This window comes from Panthera tigris, chromosome D1 (genome assembly GCF_018350195.1).
Source record: "Panthera tigris isolate Pti1 chromosome D1, P.tigris_Pti1_mat1.1, whole genome shotgun sequence".
Lineage (NCBI taxonomy): Eukaryota > Metazoa > Chordata > Mammalia > Carnivora > Felidae > Panthera > Panthera tigris.
The window spans coordinates 36,112,904-36,137,731 of NC_056669.1; positions in this window are offsets into that span (position 1 = coordinate 36,112,904).

Sequence of the window (24,828 nt, forward strand, 5' to 3'; positions counted from 1 at the left end):
ATTATGGTTCATAGTAAGTACTCAAAAACTAGTACCGAATGACTGAATCAATGAACCTGAAGAACTTGTTGCCATATTAAAAACTGGCATTAAACTACAATATGCCTTTTTGCTTACATATGTTTTAGAAAATGTTACAAAAAAAAAATCAGGTTATTTAAAATACCCTGATAGGACAAGATTGAATTAGCCCAAAGCACCTAGTTGAAGCTCTTTTGTTTTAGATATAAGTCACAAATAGTAGCAATAAAACCTAGAAAAGTTGGAAAGGTCTCTACGACTTTCTTTTATCACATAAGATATTTACTCTCAGTTTTTGTCCCTAACTGCCCTGGAACTTCAGCAACATCAGAGTAAAGGAAATTTACTCTCACCTGCTGTGTGCCAGACTTTTTTTTTTTTCTTTTTTTATGTAAGCCATAAGAAGTCCACAGATCATGCAAACATTCTTTAAAATGGCATCATGCTGACCCAACACACTGACTTACAGCCTCTCTCAGGAATATAGAGACTCCTACCTGGATGTCTTAAAGGGCCACCTACAAATCATAAAGTCTGCAAGTGGCTCATTACATAGCACAGTGAATTATTTACATGTTACAAAATATGCTCACTTACCAAAATGCGATACCAAGTCATAAAAAAAAAAAAAAGCTTTTGTACGGTGAAGAAAAATATCAACAAAATTAAATAAACAACCTACTGAATGGGAGAGAGAAGATATTTGCAAATGATATATCTGGTAAGGGGCTAATATCCAAAATATATAAAGAACTTATACCACTCAACATCATAATACAATTCAGTTTAAAAATGGGCAGAGAACCTGAGTAAACATTTTTCCAGAGAAGACATACAGATGGCCAACAGACACATGAAAAGATATTTAACATCACTAATTATCAGGAAAATGCAAATTAAAACAACAATGAGATATCACTTTATACATGGCTAAAATAATAAAAGAATGGCTAAAATAAAAAGACAAGAAATAAGTGTTGTCGAGGGTGTGGAGAAAAAGGAACCTTGTGTACTGTTGGTGGGAATGTAAATTGGTACAACCAATGTGAAAAACATTATGGAGGTTCCTCAAAAAATTAAAAATAGAAATACCAAATGATCCACTACTTCCACTACTGGGTATGTTACCCAAAGAAAATTAAAACGCTAATTCAAAAAGATATATTTACCACTCTGTTTATTGCAGCATTATTTACAATAGCTAAGATATGGAAGCATCTTAAGTATCCATCATCATTCGATGAATGGAGAAGGAAAAGTGGTCTTCACACACATAATGGAATATTATGCAGCCATGAAAAGAGTGAGACCATGGTATTTGCTTCTTTTTTTAAATTTTTTAAAATGTTTTTATTTTTGAGAGAGAGAGAGAGACAGAGCAAGTGAGGGCAGGGCAGAGAGACAGAGAGAGGGAGACACAGAATCTGAAGGAAGCTCCAGGTTCCAAGCTGTCAGCACAAGCCCAACGTGGGGCTTGAACTCATGAGCTCTGAGATCACGACCTGAGCCAAAGTCGGATGCTTAACTGACTGAACCACCCAGGCACGCCAAGATTGTAGCATATATGTAACAACATAGATGGACCTAGGACATTATGGTAAGTGAAATAAATCAGACTGAGAAAGACAAATATATGATTTCACTCACATATGGACTCTAAAAAAATATAAAAGGCAAAATCGGACTTATAATAAATACAGAAAACAGACTGATGGTTGCTAGCAGGGAGGTGTGTGGTAGGATTGGCAAAATAGATGAAGGGAGTGGGAGACACATGTTTACAGTTATGGAAAGAATAAGCATGGGAATAAAAGGCACAACATAAGGAAAATAGTCAATGATAGTGTTGTATGGTGACAGATGGTTGGTACCCTGGTGGTGAGCATAACATAACATATAATCTTGTTGAATCACTATGTCATATGCCTGAAACTAATGTAACATTGTGTCTCAACTAGCCTCAAAAAAAAAAAAAAATCTTTCAAATGTGATTCATGAGCACAGATTCTGGTACAAACACAAATATTGTCCCACTTACAGGGTGAAAGCAAGGGGTGTTTTAATAAGGAAATGAATAAACTCAGGTATGTTCCAAGGCTCACCATGAATAACAGAAGATGCTGACTTGACTCACTTGCTTTTGTTATCATCATGATTTACTTCCTATAAGGCTTTAGTGGGGACAGACCTCTCTGTCTCATGGATATAGTATCTATTTGCATTTGCCACAAAATATGTGTATTATATAAGAAAATGCATATTAAAGCAGTTGGAAAATAACAAAATAGTATACATATTAGTATGTATATATGTATATTATTATACTATGTATTAGTGAAGGTTATCTTGAAGTTCTACTTTGAAAACCTTTTTTTAAAAAAAAGTAAATCCTAACATAGAAGACATGATCTAGTCTCCTAAGAACATGTAATCAAATAAGGAGAAGGGATATAAAACAAATGAATATAGTATATTAAATTTCAAATGCTGGATAAGAAATTGCCACAGAATTAGCAGCTTAAAATAACACATATGTATTTGATCAGTGTCTGTGGGTCAGGAAGTGGCATAGCTTAGTTGGATCTTATGCAAATAGTGTTATAGCTATAGATTTGGTTTCATCTAAGGCTCACCTGATAAAAAATCTCCCAAGTTCTCTCAAGTTTTTGGCAGAATTCATTTTCTTGTGGTTTTAGGAATATAGGCTTCAGTTTCTTGATGGCCATCATCCATAGGCTTTTCTCAGGTCCTAGAAGCTATGTGAAGTTGCTTGTTAAATCCCCCTCCCATCGTAAAAAGTAAAAAGGAGAAACAGATACTCCAGAAAAATTAGTGCTAATACCTTACATGATATAATAACACAAAGTACATGTAATCACTTACATCCTATCGCCTTTGTCACAGCCTTTTGCTTAGAAGCTCGCAGATTCCATATATACCCAAGAGCAGAGAGAATCACATAGAGTGTGATGAACATCAGGATGCGGGATAAGGGGCACCAGCTTCAGACTCTGTCTACTACACATGGTGTGGCCTGAAGGTTCAGTATATGTTGTCAGTAGGGATTATTCCATGAAAGCAATTTATATTAGGAGATTCCCTCCTTATTAAAGAACTTTGATTATATTGATGGTCACATTCTTTTGTGATCCAAGATAAATCATGTGAAATATGCTCATCATAGTGTTTAAGGATGCCTGCTCTTCTGCACGCACACACGTGCACATATCTGTAGCAACAGGACACTCCTCAAATATAAGAAAGAGTATGGAAGATATTTGATTGCTCTTCTGTTTTCATAATAAGACACAAATGATATTATTCATTAATTGGCTAATATAAGCTTAAGCCAATATTATTGCCTTTATTAAAAGAACAAACCAAGCATTTGTATTTCTACAAAAATATTTTCACTGGAAAACAATTGTATTTTTGACCAGATTTGATGTCTATTTTTCTCATGTCGATAATCTAAGTAGGCAGTATTAATTCAAAAGTATTTCTCAAGCATAGATACACTACTAGAATGACAAATTATAATTTTGAGTTGGAAATAATTATGGTTTTAGATTGTAACATCAGAAAAGGGGAATGCCAATAGAGTGTAAGGAGCAACAACGTAGGGAATAGGAGAACATAAAGGACCCAGTAGATTTGGAAGTGAACTTCATATACATTAACTTGATTCTCACCATAACCCTCCAAGTTACTATTCACAAAAACACCATTAGAACTCTGAGAGCCTACACACCCTGCCCTGATTAAGTAGGTAGGAAATGATGAATGAGGATTTGCATACTTATCTGTGAAGCTATTGCTCACTCTTTTGTTTGTGATCTTCATGTATTTTGTACTGTGATTCTGAGACCACCCACATCACACTTACTTCTGGAAAGCATTAAAATGCAGATTCCTGGATCCCACTCCAAATCTTTAGGATAAGAATCGTAAGGTGGTAGTCCAGACGTCTACATTTTAAACAAGTACCTCAAGTAAATTTTATTCCTATTGAGATCAGAAACACATTGCTCAATACCAAACTCATTGATTTAGATAAAGTAAATCTAGGTTTGATTTCCATTTCTAAACTTTCATAGTTTCATTGTGAGCTAGGCAAGTCACAAATTCCCTTAATCTTAGCTTTCAATATTTTGAATATGTCCTCACACTGCCTTCCAGACTCCACTGTTGCTGAAGTGAAGTCAGCAGTTAACCTTACTGTGTTTCTCTTATACAGGAGGAGTAGCTTTGCTGCTTTCACAATTTTCTATCTTTGGCTGTCAGCAATTTTTAAGTGACTTGCATATAGGTGGATCACTTTCCATCTATTGTACTTGGAACTCATTACACTTCTGTGTGTACAGATGAATGTTTTCTAGCAAATTTGGGGAGTTTTAGGCCATTATTTTCTTGGAGATTTTTTCTCCTTTCTCTTTCACATCTCCTAGTGCTACCATTATGTATATCTTGGTATCTCACATTTCTCTGAGGTTCTGTTCACTTTTCTTGCATTCTATTTTCTCTGTTTTTCAAATTGCATTTCCTATGGATCTATCTTACAGTTCACTGATTCTTTCTTCTGACAGTTAAATCTAGTCTTGAGCCCCTCTAGTGGATTTTTCATTTCAGTTGTCTTATTGTCAACCCCAGAATTTCCATTTGGTTCTTTTTCATAAATCCTGTATCTTCATTCACATTCTCTATTTGATTATACACTATCTTCATATCTTTCTTTACATTTGTAGCCACATTTGTCCTAATTTATAATGACTTTGAACTCTCTGTTAAATCTGACATCTGGTTCCAGTCACAATATGTTTGTGCTGTATTTATATTTGTCCTGTGTATAGGTCACATGTTCCTGTTTGTCTGCAAGTGTCCTTACTTAATCAAAAATTTAACATTAAAGTAATATCTTGTAAAGTTTCTGTATACTAATTCCCTACCTCACCTCTGCAGGGCTTCTTTTTATTGTCTGTTTGTTTGCTTATTTAGTAACCTGGCCAGGCTATTTTAGTGTAGTGTACCTTCCCCATGTTGTGAAGCCTTTGGTCATGCTCATCAGGGGCTCAGATTTGGGTTCCTTGTGGTTTTACCAGAATTCTCTTTGACTATTTTTCCTTGATCTCTCTGTTGTCTGTCTCATTTGGTATTGCACCCCATGGGTGAGGCTCTACTAATTAGCAGCCAAATGCTCTACTGGTTTTGACAATGCCCTGGGGCAAAATTTCTCAGCAGTCTGATCCAACTAAATTTGGGCAAAGGCAATTTTTGAGGTCTTTGAGTTTTGTTTTGTTTTTTGGTTTTTTTTTGTTTTTTGTTTTTTTTTTAGCCCCAGCATGTTTTTTCATAGCTGTCTCTTTCTCTGGTTCTCTCTGGGAGCTAGCTAGACTATGGTTTAGTTTATTGCTCTTAATTAAGAAGAGCTATTGGTTTTGAAAGTGCTATTAGTCTTCACCATCATCACACTCTGTTTCTAGTAAAGGCAGGTCCTTTGAAGAGAATTTTTGAGCTCTCTTTTTTATGGACTTTTTCTCTCTGAGAATAATTTTCTGAGTCATTCATTACTAACACTGTGAATACTGAGCAGGCCAGTAGTCTCTGATTTTCTCATTCCTTGATGGGACTTCCACTCCAGAACAAGTTGAGATAAAGGTTATCAAGGCCTCATATTTCTCAGCTTGTCTCACCTGGGGTAGAGCCTACATCGTATTTGTAGGATCTAGGTGATAGAGGAAACCTCTGACCTCTTAGTTGTACCCACCAGGAATTTAACCTTTTTAATGTGGAGTTGAAGGAGATGAGAATACTGACATTCTTTCCCTCTTTGTAATATAGGGTGAGGCTACTTAGAGCTGAGGGGAGCGAAAGGCCAATCCTTTGGTCACACCCACCCAGAAGCAGGGTGCAGCTGTGCCAAGCTGAACTGCATGTGGCACAGGGAGAGGTCATGGCTTAAATGCTGAAGAATCTTGTTCTCTTTACTGAGCTTTAGAAGTTTTTCTTGAATAAGTGTGTCTTTATTTGCTACATGTCCTTAGGACAATTTTTAGAAGAACATAAATGGTAGATTTTGTTAATAGTTTGTACTGGCTTTGCTTCTTTGGCCAGTGAGTGGGTCTTTAGAAGTCCTATGTTGACATCCTAGAAGTGGAACTCTTAGTTTTAGGTGTCATCATTTATGAAACAAGGAAACAATATGTACCTTACAGAGTGATGCTTAAGATTAAAGATGATAACATATGTGAAAGATTTTATAAATAAAAAAGCGTATGTGTTAATATGGTGAAAGGACATCTGGACAAGATTTATATGAGACAAAAAGTTTTATTAATAAATGTGTGTCTGAGACAGACTTTAAAAAGAATAATGGAGCAAAGTCAGTTTAGAAACAACAATTTAAGCATAAGATCACATATCCTCTTATTCCTAATCAAGATAAAATAAAACTGCCTTAATATTTGGTTTCTGTTCACATTACAGAGATTAAAATAGGAACATTTGAATAAATGGTGCTCTGCAAAGAATTTTTCTCTAGATTTTGGTAAGAGACTTTCATGGAGGAAAAAAAAACAGAAAAAAAAACAAAAACAAACAAACAAAAAAACCCCTCTATGTAGCAAATTGAAATTGCACAAAATTTATTGCAGGATTTCATTTTACAGTCTCATGAGTTTTGGAGATAAAGGTATCTTTATTAGAGGTATGCATTAAAGAATTTATGGATAAGATTATATCATGTCTAGGACTTTCCTTAAAATGCTGCAGCAAAATCAAAGACATGAGGAGGAAGAGGAATACATAAATAAAACAGTTTGTAAAATGTTTGACAATTGTTGAAGGGAGGTAGTGGATATGTAGAAATTCATTACAAAATTCTATCTCTAAGTATGTTGAGATTTTCCATTAAAAAAAAAAAAAAGTAAAAGAACGGAGCACCTGGGTGGCTCAGTTGGTTAAGCATCTGGCTCTTGATTTTGGGAAAGGTCATGATCTCACAGTTCATGAGTTCAAGCCTCTCACCAGGCTCTACGCTGACCACACAGAACCTGCTGGGGATTCTCTTTATTGCCCTCTCTCTGCCCCTCCCCTGCTCTCTTTCTCTCAAAATAAATAAATAATTTTAAAAGAAAAAATAAAAAGAACATATAGGATAATGACTGGAAGTTGGGGACCACAATCTAGATCTTTTAAATCTAGGGCCATAACAACAAATGGCAGACCCCTTCTCCCAATTATGGAGACTTTTTTAAAAAAACAGTGGTGGGGGGGGCGCCTGGGTGGCTCAGTCGTTAGGCGGCTGACTTCGGCTCAGGTCATGATCTCGCGGTCCGTGAGTTCGAGCCCCGCGTCATTGGGCTCTGTGCTGACAGCTCAGAGCCTGGAGCCTGTTTCAGATTCTGTGTCTCCCTCTCTCTGACCCTCCCCCGTTCATGCTCTCTCTCTGTCTCAAAAATAAATAAACGTTAAAAAAAAAAAAAAAAAAAAAAAAAACAACAGTGGGAAGGTTCATGATGGCTACTTACTTGGTTCCATTATTCTCTGTTACTAACATAGAAACATTAGCCATCAATATATGGATATAAATTATGTATAAAATGTCTTCATTTTATAAAATCCACAAGTTTCCAAAAACTATATTCTAATGATGTTTTTAGAGCACAGTTAAAAGTACTTATGTTAGATTAATTGCTATTTGGCCTTATTTGCATGCTGAAGGAAATATCTCATAAAAGTGTACAAACTTAAGATTAGCATAGAATTTGCCATCCAAGCTGAGACATTTTTAATTGTAAAAGTAGATAGCACTAATAATTTTACAAGAACACAAGCATATCTTGGGTGAGATGGGTTATTGTGTCATATGGATACCCTATTCTCATCTGAAATGAGAAGTGTATGTAGTATGAAAACTTCCTCTAAAAAATTGAATAAAAATATTAAAGAGAACCAAAAATGTCATTTGTTTCAAATTTCTCTCATCTTTTTCTTTCTGTCCCTTTCTCTCTCTGGCTGAATACACTAATAAATTGAATCCCAGGAAGTTGAAATAAATTACTTGCTCAAAGTCATATAACTCACAAGAGATTCAGGATCATAATTTGTGGATTTTGATGACCAGTACAGTGCTATTTCCACTCAGTGAATAACAACATTGAATTTGAAAACATCAAAATCTATTTATGAGTCCAGTTTTACAACAGCAGTTACATATTTTAGCTAAGCTAGAAAGAGTGGCCAATTTTGTCTGCTGATAATTGAAACACATAAATTCTAACCATATAGAATATACTTTTAAGACTTTATAATAAAAGTTGGCAAAGGGGTGATATAAGAACATTAAAAAATGTCAATCTGAACATCATAAATTCTGTCAGTGGACACATTAGGGAAATTAGGGCAACATAAACATGCAGGAGAGTTTAGCTTTCATGTAACCTTATGGATGTTTAGTGTCCTTATTCCCTATAACTTCATGATAAATTTCTTAGAACTTTCTTAACTAGTAGGTATTCTCTAGTATAAGTAATTAGGGTTTTTTTTTTTGTCTTTTGTTTGTTTTTTTTGTAATTGTCAACACAATTTGCTTAGAATTTTACTAACATTACTTCAAATATTTCTTAAACAGAGCTTTCTTTGGGGGATGGATTCCATTTGATGCAGTTTTGAGAAATTGTCCTGACAAAGTACTGGTGTACAGGCCTGATAACCCCTTCTTCCTACAGAGAGAATTAGTCTTGAAGGGCTTCTTTTCCAAACTGTCTATGGTATCTTCATTGCTACTGACAGTCTTCTCTTTGTACTGCTGAAGGACTGACAGCAGCAGACATTTTCACTCTAATCTAGAAATCAAGTGAATGGTACTGATTTCAAATAACTAAAAATAGAGAAAAAGAGCTTTGTCTACAAAATCTGGTTCATCTCCACAATTTCAAGTATTAGACTTGAATCTAAATTACATCTCCTGTGAAAGTGCCACATTCATTTAATATCTGACTTTGATACCCACAGTGCCTGATGCCTGGCTGGCATATGACAATAACTAAGAATATTAATTGTATCCCCATTATTGGTAAATGGGTTAGACACATACACACACACATACCCCTCTGTGAAGAAGGTGACAGTATTTTTAACTTCATGACATGATATGAAATAATACCAAATCATTCAAAGGAATTTTATTTTTGCCTGAGCTTGTCAATGCTGAGTACTATTGACTAAATTACATCTTAATGGCCAGACAGCATAAATATCAACAGCTAAAGATTTCATAAGGGATAACCCAGCATATCATAGTATATATGTTCTGTATAACTGTAACTTATTAAAATATAAAAAGTTGGTTTTCATTCATCAAATGACTGATTTCTGAAAAAAAAATTCTCATAAATAGCTGGTGTGTGATTTCTAAAATTGGCAAATTATATTTATTCCTTAAGAGAAACAATGAGATTGAGAAAAATGTTCATTAGGAAGAGTATTGATGACTCACTTTTCCCACCAACTAACTACATGACAAGAAGCAAAGATTTTACAACTCACCTACAGAAGGGGTAATCAATACATATTTTGAATCATTTTTTTATTCTAAAATATTTTATAAAGGGTATATTCTGTGTCAAATACTCTATAAGTCACTGTCAGACACTGGGGACCTAAAAAGGCACATCTATATCCAGGCTATTTAGAATCATTTTCCTTCAGCAGAAGTAACCATAAAAATTAAATTAAGCTTCTTTCTGCTCCTCCTTTAATTCCTGTTTTTTTTTTTTAAATATCACTGCTTCTGCCATTTCTTTACTTTAGCTTCCATACAGTGCAATTTTGTTATCCTCTGAGGCCACGTTGCCTCTCTTCTTTAAACTATTTTTATTAGAGTCACAAAGCTGAACAGGATTTTCATAGACTAGGTGCTGTTTCATTTTTTGGATTGCCAGCAAGAATATTGGAAGTTGAATGAGACAGTGATCTCTAAGTGAAAACTAAGATCCTACATATTCCCTTTCATTATACAGCATTGGATACTCATGGAGGAAAGATTAAAGTAACTAAAAGACACATGGTCACTTCTTAAATAACTTATCATTTAATTGGAAATCTAATCACACTAATTTTTTTTAACTCCTAAAGAGTTAAATATCCTACCTGCTGAAAAGATATCTTTTACTTTCTATTATTAATTGGTGTTTCATGGTGACCAAGCCTAGAAGTTTGTCTATGAAGAGGAATATGCAGAAGTAGCATATGGCAAGATGAATGTATTTGTCCTCAGGACCTTCAATTAGCAAAATTAAAAGTAATATAAACTAAAAGTTATTGAATAAACACTAGACCCATTAAAACAAGCCCCTTCCCCATTGCTTTATTGATGGAATAATTAAATTTATTTCAAAACAAGTCCTTAGCAGTAGAAAATTTGGAAATTTAATCAACTGGGCATGCATTTAAAAATGTAAATGATATGTCAATGTGACTCATATTTCTTCTCAAAAATAATGATTTGGCTATTTCATTAAAAAATATAGAGCATATTTTAAGGTAATATAATCTGAAAGCTTACATAGAAATATAGTCCTGTAAAAATATTTGTGACCCTTTAGGATAGCTAATGACTTTAGTATAATTTAGGATGTAGTTAAGAAACCACATGGAAGCATGGTGGCCAAAATTAACAGCAACCTACTGTATGCCAATAAAAAAGTGATCAACATAACTATAAGAACTTTTTTTTTTTTGAGTAGAGAGATGTCTTATCCTTGCCATAGAATAATTGTTTCAAAATCTCTCTGGGTTCATCTTGTACCTTTGTATTTTATTGTATTGTATTTTTCTTTTATTGATATAGAGGGTAAAGTGAGTGAGGGCAGAGAGAAAGAGAGAGAGAATCTTACAAGGGACAGAGAGAGAGGTAGAGAGAAGGAGAGATGTGGGCCTCACCCAAAGTGGAGTTTGTGTTTACCTGAAGCAGGGCCTGAGCTCACCTGAAGTGGGGCTCATGCTCACCCTAAGTGGGGCACGAGTTCACCCCATGCAGGACTCGAGCTCTCAAACTGTAAGATCGTGACCTGAGGTGAAATCAGGTACTTAACTGACTGAGCGACCCAGGTACTGCATTTATATTTTGGAAGTCAGCATGGTGATTTTGATATCACCCCCTCTTCTTGCATATATCATGCTCCATTTAAATAGGAGAATAAGCCATAAATTTAAGTTTTACCATTATTGTTCCTAGAGTGGTAGCTGAAGAGAGAACACAGAGAAACTGTGCTGTTTAATTCTAATTTGAGAAGTAGTAAATTTATAATTTACAATAAATCTTTAAAAGTATGTTATTTTGTCACCAACACACAGTTAAAATTCTACCCCATTCACAGATGAGGAAGCTGATGTAAAATAAGTTTAAATAAGCATCCCTATATCATTCTGATGGCAAATGCCTGAGCTGGAATAGGACTGACATGTTTTGTTTTGTTTTGTTTTTTTTCTCAACTAGTTGATCAAAACATAGGCACATACAAATATTAATTAGGAATATGAACTGAAGAACAAAAGAGCTGTGTTTGCCTATTAGAAAATGACATAACATCATAGAAGAGTCAAGTCTGGAAGTTTATCAATAAGGGACCGATGCTTTGTGTTATTAAGCCTTTCTTATTAACACTATTTGACTTTCTCATTAATTCACATGAAATACTTTGACAAATACTTTGAAGTTAAGATTTTGTGAAATCCTTAGCTATTCTGAACATTTTGGAAAGCAAACTATATCTCAACACATGACACTGATAAACAAAATAAAATTTAAAAAAATTGTACCACAAAATTAGCTAGAATCACAGCAGAAAGGGAAACATTCAGCTGTTTTATTTAAGAAAATGATCACTTGCACTTGAATAACACTACATTTGTTTCTATCTACAAAACATTAATATCTGTATATCTAAATTTTTGTCACAGAATTCCTGCCTACATTAATTACTAAATTTAAAGCTGAGTACCCTGAGGGGTGATGAGAAGGAATGTTCTTGTTTCCCAATGTGACTGAACAAAGCCAAGGTTAGCACATAAGAATCTAGGCTCTCACTATAGTTATGTTCCTGTAAAGCCTATATAATGTTGATATAAATGCTTGGTATGTGCTTAAAGATGAAAGTAGTAAGAGATGCTGAGGAAAGGTGAAACTCCTTACTGTAGTCAAGTAACCTAACAAGGAAGTTTGTGAAAATTCTGCCTTTTAGGAAGTGTTTAAATCTTCAGAAAGAGTTTTGGATTTGTCTTGTGGAGTTGAGACATTCATTTTCCACAGAAAGATGGATTTATCCATGTATTCACAGTGAAACCTTTATGATTTATGATACTATGACACATAAAATAAGCCCATCTCAATGCAGAGATGGAATAATCCATTCCTGTTGGAACCCAACGGAGGACCAATGGGTATGTATACCATTTTTCTGGCATTCTTTGCTGTAAAAATTAGAAATATTATTCCAACACAGGAGTTCTGGAAAGCCTAAAATTTATTCAGTATGTTCAACAAATGCTTAGCCCCTTTTGCATACCAGGAAGTGTAATAGAAACTGAAACCATTGCAGTGAACAAGATAAACTAAGTTCCATCTTTCATCTTTCTATAGGAGACACAAAGATAACAAATGAAGAAACAAAGATAAACTCAGGTAGCCATAAGCACTAGGAAGAAAATAAGGCAGGTTGGGGTGTGTGGCAGAGACTGACTAAAGTCTTGCTTTAGATTGAGGATCAGACAAATCTCTGTCAAGTTGATATTTGACCTGAGACTTGAATTAATAGAGCTCAATGCAGGGATCTAGAAAATAAGCATGCAACTCAGAGGAGAGAGCAGATGCAAATACTTTCACCAGGAGAATAAGCTGAGCACATTTGAGGAATAGAAAGTAGGGCAGTGAGAATATAGCAGAACTTCCCAACTGGACCAAGTCACAATTGCATGTAGCACAATGGCTTACAGATGTGCAGAGATATCAGTGTCCCAGTGCTCAAGGCAGCTGGGCCCAGATCATGAGGAGTTTCTTTACCTCAGTGTGACAAGAAAAAAATTATCTTTTTCTGTATGTAATTAAATTGAGGAAAATTTGGAAGGCATGGAGCTCTGAGTGGAATGAATATGAGCTATAAGATGAGTGGGAAAGCAGGCAGAGACCAATTTAGGCAAAGTCTCATAGTTCATGGAGTAGAGTTTAGAATTCAGGCGGGAAGTCATTTACAAGGAGTGACATAATTTAATTTATGTTTTGATAAGATCCTCCCAGTTGCTATATGGAGAGTGCACAAAACAAGGTATTAGAATTAAGGAGCACTCCACATGTTCATCATTAGGTTGACCTTGGGGTTCTCACTTGCTATCTCAGTACCTCAGTTTTTATCAAATTATCAAAGATAATAGCATTTGCCCTAGGTTTGCATCACAGGTGATTTGTAAAGGGAAGTTATATGATGTCCCTGCTTGCCCTGAGAAAGATAACACATAAAAGGGATCTTGTTGTTCTTGTTACTGACACCACACATTCCAACCTGCCAACTATCTCTTAAAGATCAGTTTGTGAACAAGGGCTGATTGGTATATTAACTTCCTAGAAGGAGAGAGGTAACAGAGCAGTAAGTCACTGGGGATTGCTTTGACACTAATCAGTTCCCTGTGGCCATCCTACTCAGAATGCAGATGAATAGCAATGGAGATATATGTCCATCTGTGACCCTTTTCTATCAATTAAGTTTCCTGAATAAACCACAAAGACATATATCATCTCACTGCTGTGTTGCTATTTTTCTGGTTAAGTACTTTAGGAATAAGATATGACTCTTAGACTGTCCAGTTAACAGTTATATCTGCAGTTGGTAAGGAAGACAAGCATCACAGATTTACTCTAGTGACACGGAGCAACTTGTAGGTCTTATACAGATAAGATTCTCAAGGTGTCTAGATGTGAAAAACCAAGAGCACTAATTTCTGTTTTATTTCACAGAGTGTAGTATTTTTTTTCCTGAATAAATAAAATGTTTTTATTCCACTTCCTCAAACTGTATTTAAAAATGAAAAAAAAAAAAAAACAATGACATTAAAGTGACACTGAGCTGAAAAGAGTTTGTTATTTATATATTGATTCCTTAAGTGTGGATAAAAGCATGATTCTCTCTTTTAAAATGCAAAATATTTTCAAAAGGTAAGTGCTATCTGAAAGGCAGTTAAGGAAGGGGTTTGTTAAATGATAAAAACACTAGAGCAAAAGAATACAAAAATGAGATACAATGGAAGTACTCAGGAGAGAGAGGAATTCGTGAGGGGGGGATTGAAAACCACTATGTTAAAAGAAAATGAGAAGTTAATTTTAGGAATGACATCCTTGAATATGTGACTAGACACAGATCTAAAGTAAGAAAGGAAAATGTGGCTTTTGATTGAAGAAGGGCCATCTTATCCATGATTAGAGGAGAAAAGGCAAAAATACAATTACACGTTCCTTGTGTAGATATATGGAGAATAAAGATGAAGGAGTTTCAAATAAATCTGCCTACCTTTGTTTTCTATCTGAGTTTTGAAGCAAGATCATCAACTGTGAGTCAGTCAAGAAGTATCAGATGGGTTTGAGGGAAAAAAACAAAGGTTGGGAATACATTCAAATGCAGGAACATAAGCAGTCTCCTTGAGTGCTGCAGTTTCACATTTGTAAATTTAGCTCACTGGGTCACCATTGCTCACAGAACTGTGTTCCTTAGTAAGAAACTTTACAACATTCCAAAGATTACCCTTTGTTCTCATGCAACAATTCTCAGGAGAGTTTTTGTTATTTACCTGTGAGTAATAAAATACTGTAATGAAAAGTTATGAAATAATGAAAATAATACTACTTTAAAAATCAGAATATCATTCAAGATTTTATTCCACTGTATATAGGCTATGTTGGTCTTTGCCAAGTTCCTTCACTTAAAGAGATGTTTTGACAGTAATGCTAGAAAGAAGATAACCAGTTGCCTAGAGATGAGAGAGAGAGGGAGGGAGAGATTACCAAGGGCACAGAGAAAGTTTTCGTTGTTAAAGATGTGTCCATTGTTGTGATTATGGTGATGGTTTGCAGGGCAAGTAAATAGGACAAAACTTATTAAATCTCGGGTTTTAAATGTGTGCAGTATATTATATTCAACTATTCATTAATACAATTCTAAACGAAAGAATGGAGAGTTTGTAGGGCATGACCTAATTTGTACTTTTTAAAATAAATTTCAAATAAGAGTACACATACAAATAACTCAAATTCTGAAGTGCTCTATAAGATTTTTTACGAAAGTAAGGTTTTATAATATGAAAAGATTCTCAAACTTGAAAAACAATAAATGATTGTATCTGAGACTAAATAATTGAAGAAGCCTGAAGGAGGTTTTTTCTTTCTTTCTTTTTTTTTCTTTTCATTCTGCAAAATGTGGTTGAAGTATTAATATGCAAGTTCATTGATTACTTTAGCTCAAGATGACAATTGGTGCAAGGAGTATCAATGGGTAAGGATGCCACAGGAGACTGTTAGGGAAGTATCATCAGAAAATGGTGTTTAGAAAAAAAAAAAAAAAAGATGGTGTTTAGCTTCTTTTGTTTGCTTCACCTACTTTGTTATCTAGGCATCAAATTATTTCCTGTTGCTAAAGCCCTCTCTGTCATGCCTCTCAACTCAGCTGAAAAGAAGCTAATTGATTCAACCCCAGTCATATGTTTAGGCACTTAATGTAACAACCCTGAGTGGGATAAGTGTGTTTACAAAGAAAGTCTATAGAAGCTTATGTATTCATTCAGTTATTCTATAACTTATCTATCCCTCTTACAATAGACACTTTAAACCATAAAATATATGAGTAATATAAAATATTAATATGATATTAATTAATTAATGTAATATAAAATATAAAATAATCATTTATTGTTTTCTGTTACTAAGAATGCTTTCTCTTTTCCTCATTCAAATTTAATCAGTTATTAAAACATCATCCCTAGTTTTCTGTGTGATTTCTTTCTGCTCCCAACTTATTTTGCACTTAAAATCGGGACCATATTTTCTGACACCTAAATTTCACTAGTGTTGTTCATTTTACATAGAAGGAAAGATATGTCATAGTAGGAGCTCTGTTTTGTTAGTTTATAAAATAATACATCATAGGAAACAATAAAAATATTTTCACCAACATTCAATTCATACCTGTGGACATCTATCTAGACCAAGGAAAATCTGTACATTCTCTTGACTCAACTCTTTCATATTACCTCAGTGATATTGATATTTCTCCCCTCCCGCCTTGCACTAATAGTTTACTACTGCCTTTTATATTGCCAATGAGCTTGATACACACACATACACACACACACACACACACACACACACACATAATAGCACCTGTCACATATTATTATTACAATTACCTATTTATATTCCTTAAGCCATGCAAGATATATATTTTATTCATTTTTATATGCTCAATACCGAGAAACTTCTTGGCACTTAACAAATGATAATAATTGAAGAGCGAAGGAAGGAACAAAGAAAAGGAGGAAGGGAGAGAGGGAATAACTATTTTAGAAATAAAGATTATTACAATAAATAAACGTTTAAACTTAAAACTACATGGCATCATAGAGTTTACCTAAGTGATCTGTTTTGCATCTATATAGTGTATACTAAAAAATTAGAACTATCTTCATGCTCATGACTGAAGAAAACAGGCTTGATCTAAACTTATATTATCCAGTTCCATTTACTCCAAGTTTCTAATTACTCATGAAAATATATCCCACTTTTTGCTCTTTACAAACATTGTCATATTCCATGTACACTTTGGCTTACTTCAAATTTACGGGAGGCCAAATAGCAATATTAGCAACACTTGGTAACTCGTTGTTGACTTAGATTTCTTTCTCAACAACTATTGTATTCAGACATGATAACATGTGCCATGTAATATAAACTTAACTTCCTAAACATCAGATAAGAGTTATGAAGAACTCTCCTATTGTAAAAGTATCATATATTTAATTGAAAAGATTAATATTTAGTGACACGAATCATTTAGTCAATTGCCAAAAGTGTGGCATATATTTCATACTACAGTTACTTTTTAAACATTTTAAGTGCATTATGATCAATAAAATTGCATGTTTACAACATGTGTCCTCATTTATTTTAGGGAAAATAGCATTTAAAAGCAGATTGCACACTGATCTTCCATAAAAATGTTATACTACCACATTTACAAATTAAATTTATATGAAAGAGCTAATAACCTTACTTTTGTCCTATATATGAATTTTAAATGATATTAACTAATATTTAAAGGATTTTTCACTGTCATCTTTCATTACTATTCTTTTTTTTTAATTTTTAACATTTTATTTATTTTTGAGAGAGACAGAGTGTGAGTGGGGGAGACAGGGGCAGAGAGAGACAGGAGCAGAGAGAGAGGGAGACACAGAATCTGAAGCAGGCTCCAGGCTCTGGGCTGTCAGCACAGAGCCACACGCGGGGCTTGAACCCACAAACCGTGAGATTATAACCTGAGCCGAAGTTGGATGCTTAACGGATGGAGCCACCCAGGCGCCCCTCGTTACTATTCTTAATAAGGCATGTTGTTTCTATTTAGTCTTTGAAGGGATACTGAAAAGTTTGATGCTAACAAAGTCTATTTGTAAGTCAGACATTTTTGTAGCCCTCTGCATCTATGCTGAAGAAAAATTCCATTTTTCAGACAGTTCGTAATATTCAACATTGTAACTTCAGAATGAATTTTGGAAGTAAAAAAAAATGTAAATATAGTAAGTTAACAGTGAAATTGATTCACCTTCTTTACTAATCTAATTAGTAGTACATAGAAAAAGCTCAATATTTTCAAAATTACAAAGAATGCCAAAATAGCCTAAAATAATTACACCTTTTTAATTTTTAAAAATTGCACCTCTTCTTGCTAATCCTTGTGAAAAATACCCAGTATTTTTTCAACAGTAGAGTGTTGTTAGTTTTAAGTGATATACCAATTCATATACCTTATACACATGTGCACACACAAATACAATGTCAGAATTATTGTTTTAAATGTATGATTTTAAATAAAAAAGAAATATTATATTTTTCTTTGTATTCATTTCTAATGATCTTTATTCCTACCTGTGAGTAGGAATTAAGTTACTGTTGGGTGTTATTTGCTCTTGGTTTCAGGATTTTCAAGATTTTATTTTTGTGCTCAGCTTCCATCAGATTGATTATGAGTTGTCTAGACATGGTTACCTCTGTAACATTCTTGGTATTGTTGAGCCTTGTGGATCTCGTGTGTGTGTGTATGTGTGTGTGTGTGTGTGTGTGTGTGTGTGTGTGTGTGTGAAATGTGGGTAGTTGTCAGTCATTATTTCTTGAAATATTTTTCTGTCCCTTTATCTCCTCTCTTTTTGATATGCTTAGTATGGTCTCTGAGAATCTATTCAGAATTTTTTATTGCTCATTGCTTCATATTTGATAATATCTATTCGTTCATCTTCAAGTTTACTGATTCTATCTTCTGTCATTTTAAATTTGCTGTCTAGTCCACCTAGAGATTATCTTTTTTTCTATTTGGTCATTGTACTTTTCAACTTCAGGATTTTCATTTGGTTTCACTTATTATGTTTATTTCTCTATTATGATACATTATTTGTTAAGTGATTACCATCATATTTTACTTTCATTCATTGAACACAGTCTTTAAAAAAATAATTTGGTTTTTACAATCAGTGTTTTAAAGTATTTTCCTATGAAATACAGTACCTGGACCCATCTACATTCTATTGATTAGATTTCTTAAATCATGTCCAATTTTCCTGTTTTAATGCATGTCTTATAAGTTTTGGTCAAAAAGTACAATTCTATACTATAGTGACTATGGATTTTGTTTTATTGTTCTAAAGTTTTGTTTGTGTTTTTGTAATTTGCTTCCACTTAAACTTACCTGTCTTTCGCAATGGCATGTGGCCACTGAGATATGTACATATATACTACATTTTTTAAAATTCCTATTTTTATTTTTTGTCTTAGCTTTCTAGGGTATCCTCTGTATCTAAATAGCATATTTGTGAGCCAATGATTTATGAAGAGGTTATGCTAAATAAAATACTATAAGCCTATGTGGCCTCCACTCTCTTCTGATTAATATGTGTGTGGGCTGGTAAATACATTCAAAGTTGCAGAAAGTTCCCTAGTCTTTCCTGGGTTTTACTTTCCAGTGGGCTCTTTAAGGTCTCTCTTGCAAAGTTGCAAACTTTTGCTCAAGGCTCAATTAAACTCCATCACCTCTTTCAGTAAAGCAGTTGGTTTTCACATCCAGCCTGCCTTTCACTGGTAAAGTTACTGAAGACGCTGAGGGTTGGTGGTAGGAGTAGGCAAGAAGGAAACATACTTCCACTGTTAATTACCCAAAACTCTAACACTTTTTTTTTTTTTAACGTTTATTTATTTTTGAGACAGAGAGAGACAGAGCATGAACGGGGGAGGGTCAGAGAGAGGGAGACACAGAATCTGAAACAGGCTCCAGGCTCTGAGCTGTCAGCACAGAGCCCGACGTGGCGCTCGAACTCATGGACCGTGAGATCGTGACCTGAGCAGAAGTCGGCCGCTCAACCGACTGAGCCACCCAGGCGCCCCTAACATTTTGTTTTTTAAATAAAAGAATAAACTGTTCTCAATTTGCTGTTTGCTTTTGATCAGTTTTCAGTGCCATGAAACGATGTGGTTAATAATTTATAAGTCAATTTTGTAATTTTTTACACTTATTTTGGAAAAGCAGAATTGCCAACAGCATTAGGTATCTGTAATTGAAAGACCTCTCCCAATTACCTTTAAGAAATATACTTAAAAAAATTAATATTTATTTTTGAGAGAGACAGAGACAGAGCTGAGCGGGGGAGGGGCAGAAAGAGGGAGAGACAGAATTCCAAGCAGGCTCCAGGCTCTGAGCTTTCAGCACAGAGCTGATATGGGGTTCAAACTCACTGAAAGTGAGATCATGACCTGAGCAGAGGTCAGATACCCAACCGACTGAGCCACCCAGGCGCCCCTTAAGAAATATTTTTTAAATGAGAAATAGTTTTTACATTTACCCACACATTTATCTTTTCTGTCATTTTTCATTCCTTTATGTAGATCCAATTTTCCATCTGATTCTATTTTCCTTTTACCAGAAGAATTTATTTTAGCATTTGTTATAGTACAGACTTTCTGTCAATAAATGATCTCAGATTGTTTCTGTCTGAAAACATCTTTATTTTGCCTTCAATTTTAAGTGATATTTTGATGGGGCAGTAATTCTGTTTGTTTTTTTTCTTTCAGTTCTTTAAATATGACACTCCATTTAATTTTTGCTTGTGTAGTTTCTGAAAAATCTGCTATCATCTGTTTCTCTGTGCTTAAACTGTCCTTATTTTCCACCTCTCTGTTTTTTGATAATATATTTTTATCTTTTGTTAAACAAATTGTTTCATGTCTGTAACTTCTAGAGCTGTTTCTGTTGACGGATTTGTCTTTGGGTTATGGGTCATATTTCTGTGCTTCTCTGCATGCCTCAGAATTATGGTTTGGATGACAAGTGTAAATTTTCCATTGTTGGTTTCTGCGTTTTCTTGTATTATTTTAAGTGTGTTAAATTTTGTTCAGGCATAAAGTTACTTGCAATCAACTAACTACCTGCAAAGTTCACTTTTCAGATTTCTTAGGGTGGTTCCAGAGCAACTATTAGTCTAGTGATAATTTAGCTCCAAAACAAATGTAAGCTTTTTATGATTCTACCTGATACTTTGCAAATTATAAACTGTCTCCACTATGATCAGCATTCTAATAGTTTTAAGCCATGTGTGAGCTCTAGGATTTGTTTCATCTACTTCTTTTTAATGGGTCCATTTCCAGCCTGTTATACTTTCCTGGTAGACATGTGTAGTCATTCCCAGGCAAGTGCTTGAAGGAACCCCTCTGCTGTTTTCAAAAAACAAAAAAACAAAACAAAACAAAAAAACCCCAGTGTGTATGTATGTTTGTGTACCTCTCTTCTCTCTGGTAATCTATCCTACAACATCTGTCTAAGTTTGACTTCCTGAAATTCTTAATCTGAAAAAGAAAGCTTTAATAATTTCATATTAATTATAATGTTTGCTGTTGCTACTCTGTAGATATACTTTATCTAAATCATAATGTTTCCCTTTCTTCCTAATTTGGTAAGAATTATTTTGGTAATGGATTAAAGTTGAAATTCATGAAGGAAATTTAGTTATGGATGTCTTGCTTAATTGGATTGTAGTGAAATAACATTTCCATGAGATTTGTTGACAGTTAAATGGATTAATTTAATGGCTTTGGAACACAGTAAATTTACTCAGTTTTTAATTTCTCTTATTTTTGCCATATATTTTAATTCCAAATATGTTATAAACTTTGTAAGATAATATATTGTCTATAGTCATTTAGATTAAATGAAACTCTCCATTGATCCTCATTCCTTCCTGAATCATGAACCTTCTACTTAAGATTATTATATTTTAGCTTTGACTATACACCTGTTCATTAAAAATTTTCTCAGTCTCATTTATTTTATCTTCATTCTTGAGGCTGTGGGAATAGGATTCTAGGCTGTCAGTCTTTTTTTTTTTTTTTTCAACCCGTTAAATATGTCATCCCCCTGTCTTTACTTACTGTTGAGAAGTCAGTTTTTATAATCAGGTCTTAGGAATTATGTTTCTTTTTATTTTATTTACTATTTAGGTATTCTTTTTTGAACAAAAAATAGATGTATTAGTTTTGTGTGGCTGCTGTAACAAATTACCACAAACTTGGGTGGCTTAAATAACAGAAATGTATTCTCTCAGAAATTCAGTTCTGAAGGCTTGAAGTCTAAAGTCAAAGTGTCAGCAGGGCTGTACCCCCTCCAGGAGTTCTTGGAAGAGATTCCATTCCTTGCCTCAGTTTTTAGTTGGTGCCTCAGCATCTCCTGGTTCCCTTGGTTTGTAGTTACATCAGCTCTAATTTCTTTCTTCACATCACCTTCTCCTCTTTGGCTTGTCTCAAATCACCACCTGCTTTTCTTTTATGAAGACTCTTTACTGGATGCATAGCCCATTCAGATCATGTACATCTCAAGATCTTCATCTCAAACACATCTGCAAAGATCCTTTTTCAATAAAGTAACATTCACAGATTCTCTGAATTACAAATGAATATTTGGGGTGGGGGGCATTTTTCAGCCTACCATAGTTGTAGTTATGTTATTGCTCTTGTTTATTCTGCTCTTGAATCTGTTAATTGCTATCATTAGATGTTTTTGTGTGTTTTTTTTAATTTGTTTTAATGTTTATTTACTTTTGAGAGAGACAGAGACAGAATGCAAGTGGGTTAGGGGCAGAGAAAGAGAAAGAGACACAGAATCCGAAGCAGGCTCCAGGCTCTGAGCTGTCAGCACAGAGCCCAATGTGGGGCTTGAACTCAGGAGCTTTGAGATCATCACCTGGGCCGAAATCAGATGCTCAACTGACTGAGCCATCCAGGCGCCCCTGATATCTTTCTGCTTTTTTTAAAGATACTTTCTTTTGACCAAATTCTAGTTCACTAACTCTCTCTTTAGTTTTATCTATTTTAGCAGTAAATCTAAGTTTTTCATTTTAATCAATGTATTTTGCAGTTTAAATGTTGTTTGTTCCTCTTTAATATTTTATGTTATGTCACTTTTATAATTTCTAATTTCTTGCTAAAATTCTAAATACAGATTTTATATTTTAAATTATAAGCATATACTTGTTTTACAGACTGTATGTAATAATTTTACTTTTGCTTACACAAGTCAATCTTTTCTTTTGTCTGTTTTTTGTGGTAGTTTTCATTTTTGAAGTGTCGTCTTTTCATGGATGTGGTTGAGTTTTTATTAAAGATGTGGTCTTTTAAAAATTTCTCCTCAGTGATATTTTCCACCAGGATTTTGATAATTATAACCATAATTAAAATATAATCAATGGCTATTAAGACTCTGGTTTTGTACGATAATAGCATCACCTTGTCCTTAATCATCTCCTAGATACCCCACTGAGATTAGATATAACAAGGAATCATCTCTGTGGTGTCAATAGAGCAGAGAAACAATGTAATATAATGTGGTTTTAACTGAACTAACATGTCTGACACCAACCATTTATATAAATAGAAAAATCGTTTACTTTTAGTAAGCATTTGTTTCTCATCTATAAAATTGACTTTTCAGACTGACATATCTTTATATTACTTCCAATTCCAGGGACCCTGAGCACGAATGATGTTCAGTGTGAATGCAATAATTTTTCTTAGCCACTGATCTTATTCATTCATGCATACATTTCTTTAAGATTTTCAATATTCTTTTCCCCCAAAGTTTCCATCTTCTTGTTAACCTTTTTTTTGTAGGAAAAAGCAAGATCTTCATTGTTTTCTTTCTTTTTTTCTTTTTTTTTTGTCAAATATTCAGTATCATGAATGGTATCAGAATTATAAAACTCTAATAGAATCTTATTTTATGGGCTAGTATTGTACTTAGTTTGGTTTGAAAATAATATGTTAATTAGGGAATGGTAAAAGAGAATGTGACAAAATGTTGCTTGGCTACTTCCACTGAAAAACAAGCTACTTTGGTTATAAACCCATTCAAGAGTTTGAATTTTAGAGTTTCCTCCATATACTGATATGAAAATACATACATACTAAAATCAATCTCATTTAAACAGTGCCTGTGCACGTAATTCTAACCACAGAATTTGTAGCAGCAAGAACCTCACAGAAGATCAAGAGCCCAAGATGCCTATGCATAGATGGTATTTATAGAGCTATTAGTCATCATCATGTATAAAGTACCTATTTTTTATTTTCTGCAGTGGGTAAATGGAAGTCAATAGTACATTTATAAATATTGTTTTATATTGCCACATTAAATATATTTTATTTCATGATATGTATGTATTTTTATGTGTAATACCAATATTCTGAAAAGAAGTCAAAGATTTTCTGGATTCATTTTTGTGAATCAGGCCAACTTCTAGTATGTACAATGTCTCATTCTAAATACTTGCATCACCCTTTTAAAAATTCATTTTAGAATATTATATTTTTACAGGTTACAATACTTTATGTATCCATTCTTTATAATAACCTCAATAGTATTTATTCACCTTAAGTGTTACATGAACTTTCTTTTGTCACAATTCATCAACATTTTAAAATTTTGTCTCAATTGCATTTTTATATTCCAGGAAAATTGACATCATGTCATTTTGTCAGATGACTATTTACTATTATTTATTACCCACATTTCCTCTAATTATTCTGAAGTAATTTTCAACATCATCCTTGTAAGAAAGAAGAAGTTGAGAAGTTTAAGGTTCCTTGTAAATTATATTTATTATAGCATTAAGCCTTTTTTGTTCAATCTACTCAAAAGGGAACTTTAGCTCTCTTTGTAACTGTTTTCAGTGTTTTTCGAAACCACAGCTTACCTTCACAATAGCTTTTCGTCTTAAGACATATCTACTTATTCTTAATGCATGTGACAATCCTATCTCTTCAAAACCTCTTCATATATATATCATTGGTATCTCCCTTTATGTCTTTTCAAATTGTTATGATATGAATATTTTAGGCTTTTTCTTGTCACTAGACTTTGTTATTGTTTTATTTCATCTTTCTCTACACTTGTTTATCTGCATATTTACCATCTGTTTAAAACTATCTTCATAATTCAACTGAAATATTGCCATTTCCAG